This window comes from Bos indicus x Bos taurus, chromosome 16 (genome assembly GCF_003369695.1).
Source record: "Bos indicus x Bos taurus breed Angus x Brahman F1 hybrid chromosome 16, Bos_hybrid_MaternalHap_v2.0, whole genome shotgun sequence".
Taxonomy (NCBI): domain Eukaryota; kingdom Metazoa; phylum Chordata; class Mammalia; order Artiodactyla; family Bovidae; genus Bos; species Bos indicus x Bos taurus.
Genome location: NC_040091.1, coordinates 48,496,810 through 48,507,330, shown reverse-complemented (window position 1 = coordinate 48,507,330; position 10,521 = coordinate 48,496,810).

The window sequence follows — 10,521 nt, the reverse complement described above, 5'->3', positions numbered from 1 at the left end:
GCTGGGACTGAAGAAGCAAGGGACAGCCCACCAGAGAAATAGCAGGAGGTTGGGGCTCCAATAGTTTGGGTTCCAAGTCCCTGACCCGTGTCCCTAGGTGGGCAGATGCAGCTTCCCAGGGCTGTTTACCTGCCTGGACTGTTTGGCACCTGGTGAATGCACCAACTCAATGGACATGAGTTTGAGTAAACCCCAAGAGTTGGTGATGGACAGGGAGATCTGGCATGCTGCAGTCCATGGGGTCGTAAAGAGTCGGACACGACTGAGCGACTGCACTGAACTGAACTGAATGCTCCAAGTGCTCTCACTGAATTTTATTATTTGTTCTTTGAGATGCTGAACAGGCTGGAGAAGAGGATCCATGGCAATGCTGGGTTGGCCACATCTGGGGGAATTTGGGGGACAATCACCCAGCTGAGTGTGTGAGACCAACGTCTAAACTGGACCCCGGAAGCCCTCACCCATGCAGACCATTGGCGCCAGCTCTGTCTGGCATGTCTCGCTCATTCTCAAGGAGTTAACAGGCTGTGTGTCCACCTGGAGGGGCCAGAGTACAGTCCCAGGAGAGACGAGATGTTAATGCTCCAGGCCAGAGGCCTCCCAAGCCCTGACCCAGACGCTGGCTCTGCACTGGGCAGAGCAGTAGCTGGTGCCACAGGACAGCACCTTCCACCCCTGGACTCACATGGCTCATCCACTCAGTGGGCTGTGTGTGCCTCCCCCACCATGGTGGGCAGGATGATGGCCCCTCAAGATGTCCCATCTGAGGCCCCAGAACCTGTAAATGTGTGGCCTTCCTTCCATGGCTAAAGGGACTGTGCAGACCGCACTGGGGGGTCCCGAGATGGGGTCCTTCTGGATTGTCCAGCCCCATCTAGTCACACGAATTCTTAAAGACAGGAAACTTTCCCCAGTGTGGTTGGCAAGAAGAGACAGGTGATGGAAGCAGAGGGTGGAGGGATGTGCTTGGCAGGAAGACGGGGCCACAAGCCAAGGTGTGTGGCAGCCTCTAGAAACCGGAAAAGGCAAGAACGAATCTGTCTGGGCCCCTCCAGAAGGAACACAGCCCTGCAGATGCCTAATTTCAGCCCCAAGGACTAACAGCAGACTCCTGAACTCCAGAAACGGAAGAGAAAAAATCTGTCGTGTTTGAAGCCAGTCAGTTTGCAAGAGTTGTTTATAGCAACTGGGAAGCCACCCCAATTTCATTTTTCTGTCTGTTTCTCACTCACAAGTCCAGCCTGCTGATGGTGGCCTCACCTGTACCATAAGCTCCTGTATGGGGCGGGGCATCAGGAGATGGAGGGCAGAGCAGATGTGGCTCCTGGGAAGAGTTAGGGGCCATCCTACCCCAGCTAGAGCCATGAGTGGGGCTTGCTGGTCCTTCCTGACACCAACTCTCCTGAGGACTGTCCTGCCCCTCGGTGCCAGCCCATCTCCAAGACGAGGCTGGTGCTTCTGTGCTTGGCAATCTCTGCTCCTTGAGCTGTGGACTTCCAGTGCTGGGACCACATGACGGGTTCACATTCGGGCACCAGAGGAGCCTTTCATTGGGGGTGATGGCCACAGAGACAGATGATGGGATGCTGCACAGCCATCCTGCATTCACCCCCATGGGCCCCACAGATTATAGGGTGTATGCCCCACCCCGCAGAGACATGGGGAGCAAGCCTGAGGGGGTGAGGTGGGCACAAGCTCAGCCTGACCCCATATTCCCATCTCAACAGACAACCGGGAGTGGAGACTGGTCCAGGCAGTGAGCTGGGTCTTGGCCCCTTAGGGCTCCCTGACCCTGAAATGGAAGCTAATGAGGAAGGGACCTTGAGGTCCATGGGATGGGAGTCCTCAAAATTGGCCTCTGCCTTAGAGGGAGTGGGTGTGAGGCGAGTGGCTACAGAGATGGGTCAGGCCTGGGGTGACTGGCAGCAGGAAAGTGGTTCCCACCGCCTGGACCCTGCGCTGGAGTGGTCTCTGAGTGTGTTCCTGGGGCGTTGGGGGGGGGTCTCTCACTGGGAGAGACAGCCTTCCTCTGGGCTTCTGCCTGTCTCTTTATGTCTCTCTCTATTTCTCCGTCTCTGTCTGTCCTCCTGTCCCCCCTCCCCATCTCTCTGTGTGTCTGTTTCACGGCTTCTCTCTCTGTGTATCTCTCGGTCTCTCTCTATCTCTGTCTCTGTTGAAAGCATGAGGACGTTGGACCTTACTGGGGTGTTTCCACATAGGAAAGGGGGCTCTGGTGCCCTGGGAGCCCCCTAGGAGCTCCTCTCCTTCCTGTCTCCTGTGACAGCCCTCGGGCCACCCTCCCAGGCCTGGGTCTTCTCTCTCAGCCTGTCTGGTGACCTTCAGAGCACTCGCAAGGCCTAGGTGCCTTCTTAGAGGGCAGGACTTGCAGGGCCCCCACCTCCGAGGTTCCTTGACACCTGGAGGGACTACGGTGCATGCACAGGGTGCAGCGCTGGCTGGGTTCCCTCGGACAGGCCGCGAACAGCAGTGATGGCTGCTGTTGTCACAGCTGCGGCTACTCCGGCCTTGGCCCCACCAACTTCCCTTCACTGTCCGTCATTCCCAGAGGAGGTGGTGCAGGGCTCAGGCTTGGCACCCTGGTCCCCTTGACCATCTGGTGGTCAGCTGCAGCAGGAACATGCTGGAGAGGAGAGGGCTCCAAAGGGGGCCTTCTGCTACTCACGAGGCAGGGCCTCACGGGACACCAAATCTGCCAGTGCCTTGATCTCAGAATTCTCAGACCCCACACTGCCTGATGGTCTTCCCTGGTAAAGAGTCCGCCTGCCAATGCAGGAGACGTATTGGGTTGGGAAGATCCCCCGGAGAAGGAAACGGCAACCCACTCCAGTATTCTTGCTTGGGAAATCCCATGGACAGAAGAGCCTGGTGAGCTAGAGTCCACAGGGTCACAAAAGAATCAGATACAACTTAGAGACTAGACATCAACAGCAAACTGTTTGTTATATAAGTTCTTCAGCCTCTATATTGTATTATGTAGCCCAAATTAAGTTAGACTGCAAATGCGCTTTCTAAACCTTAAAGAGACCGTGTGTCTGAAACAGGACCCGGGAACAGAGCGTGGCCCCTCGTCCCTCCCTGGAGCTTGGACCGTCTGTCGGAGCATGGGGCTGAGGGTCTGGCTGAGCTGCTTATGGCTCCTGGGCCCAGGGAACCCACAGAGGTCTTCCCGGCAGGGCCACTGAGGACCCTCGATCCTGGGTCTGCCCAGGAGGGATGCTGCTGCTGCCCCTTTGTCCTGCTGGCCAAGCACAGTATGCCCGGGGATACCACAAAATACTTAGAAGAAAGTGGGCAGCTCTATTTATCTTCCTGAAAGTGTCCCTGTTCTTGACATGTTGTGTAAGGGCACGTGTTTAAATGAAAGCATGGCTTTGAGCGAAAAACCAATTTGTTTAAAACAACCTGTGGAGTCGTGCGAGATGTGATTTTGACAAATGAGCACAAACTTCGTGCAGGCAGAAGTGTTCAATTATGGATGAGCTAATTATCCAAGTGCATCAGGTCCGGCCCGCCAAGATGTCTGCATGTCTCCACCTCTGGCCTGCCCCAGCCCGTCAGCTAGGATAATTAATGAAACCTCTCGTTCCTGAATTATTTTGCCAGGCACAAATAATCACTTATTTTTGTGATTCAATATCCATCAGGCAGGTGCACCCTGGGGCTTTCCACCTACGGTGGGCGTGGGAGGGGCTCCGGGCCAGTCGAGTGTCTGCATGTCGGTGCTACTTAAGCTGGATGGGCTGTCTCTGGATTTAATGCCAGCTGCCCCTGGTGTGTGCTGGCAGGAGCCCCTCCTTCTCATCTGTAGGGGCAACCTTCCATGAGTGCTGCAGAAGTGCCAGGTGGGGCCTGATGTCTCTGTGACCCTCCCCTGTAGCTAACAGACAGACGAAGCTGGTAGAGAGAGAAGGCAGGGGTCCTGGAAGGAGCAGGGGATGCCCAGCGCCTGCCTTTTGGGCAGGGCCAAACCTCGGAGGTGTTACGGGTTTGGTTTTTTTCACTTATCAGCTTGAGTTGAGGAATTACACTTCTGGTGGTATATCCCCCCCCCGCCCCACCCTCGGCCTCCTGACAAAGAAGAGGAAACTGTCTTCATTTTTTAATTTACAAGGTAACATTAACCTTGTAGACTACCTGCTAACCAGATAGCCTGCTAATCTACGCTGTGTTTCCTATGTCTGGCATTGTGCTATTTGACAGATATATTCTGCGTTCGTCTTTGCTGCATCCGTGCTGGGTGATATAGGCAGTCGAGTGACTTCAGATCGAGAGGAGATAAATATTAATAGTTTGTTCAATCTCCCAACACGGGTGAACGTCAGAACCAGGAATGGGGGTGGAGACTGTCAGACTTCAAAGCCTCACTCCCAACTGGCTCATTTTACCACCTGAAGAGTAAGCGAGCACCTACCAGTTAGCTGGCCAAGTGCAGCAATAACCAGGGGTTTTCCATTTCAAATAACTTACAGCCCTGAGAGACTCATGTGACCTGGCATCACCACACATCTCCTACGGAAACCACAACTGAGTCTTCAAGGCACGTCTGTGGTCCACTCTAAAAGTTAAAAATTCAACAAATATGTTTGCACTGCTGTAACCATGTAAACACTGTTTGCTGCGCAGCTGCATAGGATGCTATAATATTACACTAGTGAGCACGGCATACTATAATAGCAGTTCCTTTCATGTACAGATTCCTTCTTTCTGGAGACTCTTACTTCCTTTCCTTCCAGATCTGTATGATCTGTATTTATAACCTTAAGTATTACTACTTCTAGCGTCTCTGTAATATTAAGTCTCTGGAGATGTAATGAAAAAAAAAAAAAAAAACTCAATAAAGCTTTTTTTGGGACTTCCTGGTGGTCCAGAGGTTAGGACCCCATGCTTCAGTTGCAGGGAGCATGGGGTTCGATCCCTGGTCGGGGGGACTAAGAGCCCACATGCTGTTAAAACTAACAAACAAAAGGCTTTGTCCACAATCTCCAAGCATGTCGGTGCGGCTGCGTGACTACCCCGTAGCCGTGGAGAAATCGCAGCATTTCCTCTCCGAGTCTGAGCCATCAGTTTCTCACTTGACTCCTTTATTACCCCTAGACCACACCCACAAGTACCTTTTCTTTTTTATTAATAAACCTTATCTTTAAAATTAGGTTTAGATTTACAGAAAATTTGTAACGGTGGTACAGAGAGTTCCCATGGACCCACACCCCATTCCCCCATCAGTAATATTAATGTGGTACATCTGTCTCAGTTAATGAACCAATATAGAGACATCAGTTTAAACTAAAGTCCATATACAGATAGTAATAGTTTAAGACTTTCCTTAGTTTTTACCTGATGCCCTTTTCCGTTCCAGGGCCCCATCCAGGAGGCCACACGATGTTCGTCATCACGAACTTGGCTGTGACAGTCTCTCAGACTTTCCTCATTCTTGGTGACCTTGATAGTTTTGGGTCAGAGAGTTCAAGGGCTGTCCCTTGGCCAGGATTTTTCTGATGCTTTTCTCAGAGTTGGATTGGGATTTGGGGCTTCCTGGGAGGAACCACGAAGGTGCAGTGTTCCCCTCACCACATCTTATCAACAGGATTCGATGCTCATGCAGACCCTGGTCACCTAGCGCCTGCACTGTCAAGCTTTCTGCGGTGCTCACAGTTGGCCGGTGTGCTCTCATTGCTTTGATATTTTATTCACATAGTGTGTGTCGCACTTCCAGTCGCCTCTTCTGGAAATCACCCCATCAGGCTGTGACCCCTGTGCCAGAGGCAGCCTGGAGGCGGCCACACTACGCTGGCTCCTTAGTGACCATTTGCTTTGTAACCAGTGGCTTCGGTCTCCTCTTCCTTACTGTTTCTTCTGGCTGTCGTGGGCTTTCTGCGGGACCCTCAGCATCGCTCGCGTCTGGGTGGAGCTGTAAGGATGCGGTCGGCCATCTCCGGGAGTGCTGCTCCTACAAGCTGTGAGGTAGTCCACCCACCACCAGTCACCTGCTGACTGACTGGACATTCCAACCACTTTGAATGGCACAACCAGCTGAGCCAGCAAATACTCTGAGTGTAGGAAGAGGCCATCACGGGGTCTGGTCCCAGCTGATCGCTGCTGGCCAGCAGACCCTCCCCACCAGCCCCTGTCCGACCCTCCACCATGTGGATGTTGTAGTGAGGCCCCTGCTTCCAGCGTGTGCTTCCCACAAAGGGGCCCTGCTTCCTGCAGGGACACAGGGTGTTGGATATTCACAGGAGAGAGGGGGACCAGGAGAGGATGTGTTTCCAGAGAGATGAGCTCCTGGGAGCTTCTGTCCTTCAGAACACAGGCAGGTGTTTCTTCTTGGAGCTGATGTAACTGATAATATTACTGGCGAATGTCTCATTTTCTGGGCACCTGGCACTCCCCAGGGCTTCTCTTTGGACCCTCAGCAAGTCCCGTGTAATAGGAACTGCTTCTTAGCTCCACTGCTGGGGAGCAACTGAGGCTCAGATAGGAGGATATCGAGTGTTTCAGGCTGGTCACTGGGGTGGGAGGTGTCTTCCTCCTGCAGCCAGTCTGAGCTGCAGAAGGTCAGATGCCAGGCTCCCGAGGGCAGTGCACTTGCCTGGGCCTGTCCATGGTGCTCTTGCCTCGAGTTGGCCGGCCCCAAGGGCTACCTGGAGCCCCTCCAGTGGGGTGATGGAGGAGCAGCCCAGCCCTGTGAGGACTCCGGGACCCAGTGGTGGCCTTGGGCCCCAGTGGTCATGTAGATAGGTGAGGTGCTCACCTATGGTGGCTGCCCTGTTTCTGTGGGGTCTCCTGGCCAGACCGGGTGAGGATTTCCTGAGGGCTGGGTCTGCTGCTCAGGCTGGAAGGTCAGGGACGAGCAGAGAGAAACGGAGTGAGAAATGGGGCCGGAGGGACAGTTCTATGTCCCTGTGTGCGCCAAGAAAGTGGGGTCACCCACAGAAAAAGGCCCGTGAGGCTCAGCTTGGGAGGTGGTGCTAAGCTGCTGATGTCATGGAAAGCTACCTGAGGTTCACTCCACCCGCTGTGGAAAGGAGCCCATGAGTGCGGAGCACCCTTCTTTACTGGGGTGATGAGTGACATGACGCATCGTAGGAGGGGTAGGGGGGATCCCGCCTGGGGTCAGAGTGTTGGATTTGGATGGGACTTGACACCCACTTACCATTAGACGTGGGGATCACACTGCTGAGCCTCAGTGGCTCATCTGTAAAATGGGGCAGGTCCTCCCAAGGCATGAGAGACAAGAGGTGGTGGTCATGGTCAGTGTGGTTACTGACCCTGGAGCAGCAGGAGGGTGGGAGACCCAGTCACAAGAGTGAGCAGTCAGACAGGAGGGCTCAGCCAGAGGCAGGCGACCACCTTCTGCTTGGTCTCCGCAGGGAGACCACAGCATGCCCGGCCACAGGTATGTGCTGGCAGGCCGGGAGGGCTGGGGCTGGGGTGGTGTGCACTGCGTGCTCTGTTTGCAATTCCAGCTCCCCGTCTCCTTGGCTGTCTCAGAGGACAGACCCAGGAGACGCCTTTGCAGTCCTGCTCTCCGTGTGCTTGGTGGACAAGGGTTTGGGCGAGGGTGGGGCTCCTCCTACATCCTGAGTTATGCCCACACCCTCTCTCTTTCCTCACTCCAGGGAGTAAATGACCATCTTTCTACAGAAAAGGGACAGTCACTCTTGGGCAGGAGGGGGCTGGTCAGCCTTCCCTGCCTTCAAGGAGACCAGTTACACACCTACTGTGTGCCAGCTGGTCTTTGCTCGCTGTGGGGCTCCTTGCCCTGCACATGCCATCCGGGATCTCTATGGGGCTGCAAGTCCTGTCCTTGTGTCCTGGGAGCGCCTGCTTAGGGATGGGTGTCTCTTTGTGGTGGGATGCGAGCAGGTGAGCCTGGGGAGCAGCCTGAAGGCTAGCTATGAGTTCCCTTCCTGAGACAGCCTTTCTGGCTGCAACAGATGAGAAATGTCATTATGTCGAGAGGGTTGGGGCTCACCTGCAGGACCTCACATGATATTAACCACCTGGTGACTCCAGCAGGTGAATGAATTGCCTGCCCCTCCCCAGCCTGGGAAAAACCAAGTCTGAGTGGGTTTGTTCTCAAAGTGAATGCTACAGTTGCACATGGGACAGTTTCACAGTAACAAAATGTGTATATATAGTTTGCTCCAGACTGTCACCTCCGAGGGGCACTTTTCAACTCGTCAGGACCATTGGGGATACCAGGGGTGTGCAGTGTGGAGGCTCCTGGCAAACACTGGCTCCCGGCAAACACTCCTTGATACAGTGACAGGTGGCAGGTTATCGGTCAGTGAGCCCTCTGCACAGTCCAGAAGAGCAGAGGGAACTTCCCCAGACCCTCCTGAGAAAAAATGAAAGTGAAAGTGTTCATCACTCAGTTGTGTCCAACTCTTTGCAACCCCATGGATTGTAGCCCACACGGCTCCTCTGTTCATGGAATTCTCCAGACAAGAGTACTGGAGTGGGGAGCCATTCCTTTCTCAAGGGAATCTTCCCAACCCGGGGATCGAACTCGAATCTCCTGCATTGTAGACAATTTTTTTTTTTTTTTTTACTGTTAGAGCCACCTATACTCAAAGGGTGGCAGGACGGAGCAGGGCTCCTGTTCACCCTACCTGGCAAGAGAGAAGGTCTCCTCCCCAAAGTATGTATAAATAATTCCTAAGGCTGAAAATGTGGGGTCACTTTCCTATGGCTTCACACAGGGTCTTCTGATTGTGGCTTGACATGCTGCACTGAGACAGAGAAGGTGGGGATACTAATCATTTTGCTGGAAGTTATTACCACCATGATTTGTTGGCTCAGGGCAGGGGGAGTGCTCGGATGCCGAGTCAGAAGACGCAGAGTCCTCCTGGCTTCAGGACACCCTCATCTGCAGGGCTGGGCACATTTACCCAACACTTAAACCAATGGGGCAGAAGGTGGGTGGCTCCAGGGCTATGTGAACCCTGGACAGACGGGTCTCCTTGCCTGAGCTGCATTCAGCTGACCCCCTTCTCCTGCCTCAAAACTCTGCTGTCCTCCCCAAACCAAGACTCCCTCCGCAGACCCAGCACCTCCCTCGTCTCTCACCTGGCGGGTCCCAGCTTGCTCAGGGTAGAGGCCGCCTTGGTTGTGTTTTCCTTGTACCAGCGTTTTCATGGCCACTGCTCCCGGCAATATGAGGCTGGCAATAAAAATAATTGATTGGAGGGATGTTGATAAAACCCCACTTATTGCAAACAGTAAATTAAAAGTGAGAACTCCACCTTTCTTCCCACCCAGGGAACAATAACCACTCGCACGGGCTGGCGGAGACGGAGAACAAGATACAGAGCCATCGTTCAACTTCACCCATCTCACCGCAACCTCATAAAAATTAAGGAATAATTTTTCAAAGAGATAAGGGCTGCAGGGACATGAAAAGCAAAACAACCAAACTGTTTCTGCCCTGAGGAGGTACACACAGGACGGGAAGGGATTTCTTTTCCCATTTTTAATTTACAAGAACCTTGTAAACCACAAATTAAAGCAGCAACAGCAATTCAGAAGGCTTGATTCATTAAGCCTTTATTTACCCTTAATGCCTCCAAAGGAAAATAATTTGGTTACTGAACATGAGTAATGGGCTCAGAGTGACACTTTCCCACACAAATCTCTGGCCCTTTTCCGGGTGGGGCTGCTGCACGCTGAGCAGATGCTGGCCGTGGAGGGCGCCTATTCTCCCATGGTCATTATTCTGAGATGCCCCACGAGTTGGGAGGCCTGAGCAGGACAGCTCCTCTGGACATTTTGCTCCCAGCCTGCAGACAGGAACACATAGGTCTCTTGTGGTCACGTCTAGGACTATTTCAAGTTCTCTTTTCCAACAAGCATGAAATGAATCAAAGCCACCATTGTTTATAACAGACAGGGAGTAGGGGCCCAACAGATATGTTTTAAGTGAATGAATGAAGAAATGAGTGAACAAAAGGGCCAACACTGCACTGCCCACTTGTGCTGGGCTTTGGGGAGGGTGAGAGTTTCTGCAAGTACATGGCCTCACTGCATGTGTGTGTTTATAAGGGGGGTCCCCATCACCCGAGTACTTGCTGCATGCCAGGCACTGTGCTTGGTAAGAAATCAGTGTGGCCCAGGCTCCCTCAGGGCTTAAGGCCGAGGTGACATGGTCTTTCCCTCAATAACCTGCCTTCTGGGACTTATTGGGTGGTTTCTGAGGTGGGAGATGAGGAATGCAGTGCAAGGGGAGTGAGGTGGGAGAAGCAAGGCTTTGGAGCTGGGCTGCCTGGAGTGTGGATGCAGACGGTGAGTTGTGTTCTGTGCTGAGTAGCTGATCACCCGGAGATAACACACATTTATCCTGGTGCCATTTTTGAGGTCAGGACTTCAGGCCTGGGTCACTGGTTGTGATCAAGCTCTGTGGGGCTGGGGTCTGATCTGAAGGCCTTTGGGGAAGGGTCTGCTCCTAGGCTCACTTGGTATTCAGTCTTTGAGACTTGGATGGAGGGCCTGAGTTCTGTA